The sequence below is a fragment of the Chrysochloris asiatica genome, unplaced genomic scaffold (assembly GCF_000296735.1).
Source record: "Chrysochloris asiatica unplaced genomic scaffold, ChrAsi1.0 scaffold00004, whole genome shotgun sequence".
Taxonomy (NCBI): Eukaryota; Metazoa; Chordata; class Mammalia; order Afrosoricida; family Chrysochloridae; genus Chrysochloris; species Chrysochloris asiatica.
The window spans coordinates 47,470,584-47,471,959 of NW_006408522.1; positions in this window are offsets into that span (position 1 = coordinate 47,470,584).

A 1,376-nucleotide genomic window follows, 5' to 3' on the forward strand; every position below is an offset into this window, starting at 1 on the left:
GACTCGATGGCACCTAACAACAACAACAACAGATATTCGGAAACCCTATGCAGGATTTCTATGAGCCAGAACGACTCACATTTAACAACAACAATACATTCTAAAGGATCCTCGACAGCATATTAGTTAAGCATTCTGCTGGTAACCATAAGGCCAGCAGTTTGAACTTACCGGCCACTCGGTTAGAGAAAAATGTGGCTGCCTAGTCTACTTCGGCAAAGAGTAATAGCCTGACAAAACCTAAGGGCAGTTCTCCTCTATCCTAGAGGGTTGTTATGAGTCACAGTCATCTCAACAGCAACAATCTTTTGACTTATGTAGTCTGGAATTCATGATCTTCAAATGATATGCCCATTTCATCTTGTGCTATAGGAGATAAATTATTTCAAGACAGAAGTTTAGAAATAAAATTACTGGATCGTGATTCTGAGCATATTTTTATAAACAAAGCAAATTCCTTTCTAAAATCAATTTAGTAACTTTTGACCAAATAGTGTTTCCATATATTCAGAAATTTAGTACCAATATCTTTTTGTCTTATACTTCACCAATCTAATAAAGGAAAATGACATTGCTCTTTTGTTTTAATTTACATTTTTTGCCTGTTAGATTGACTATTTTTCCCATCTGTACGCTTTGTTCTTTGAATGATACTTCCCTCTCAACACTATGCTGTTTTTATTGTTGTTAAATGCTGTACAGTTGATTCTGATTCATAGCAACCCTGGATAGAGTTTCTGAGAAGCAGCTGGTAAGTTTGAACCGCCACCCTTGTGATTCAAACATACCTTGCAGTCCAGCACATTAACCCATGGTGCCACACCAGGACTCCCCTTAACAGTATAGAAGTGATGAAATGAGCTGTCATTGGAGAGTTAAAATTTTACAGGCATCTATATCATTCATATGAGAAAATATACCAATTCTCAGAATGAGTCACAGGCCTGTGAGACAAATTTAACTTTAAGAGAGGTATTAGCACACAAAGACAGACTGACTGCATCAAGCCCAAATGCATATGAAAATAAGAGGATTCACTAATATAAATATTATTGTCATTGTTAAAGTGTTGTCCCTAGAGCAGTGTTACTGTCCTTCCACAGAATTGGGAAGGCGTAACATACTTACCCCACACAAAAGAGGTTAGAAAGACAAGAGGCTTAGGCAGATAAAAGATAGGTAGAATTTATTAAGCATAGACATCCTTACAGAGATAAGAATGGACTTCCATATCATTAAAGACAAGGAAGAGGCGTCCCGAATACAATTTGCCTTTCCTTTATATATCCTTCCATGTACATGTTCACCGTGAACTGTACTCCTGATTCAAGTGTCCAAGTAGCTAATTTGGGGTATTTGTAGCTTTTTCTGAGTCC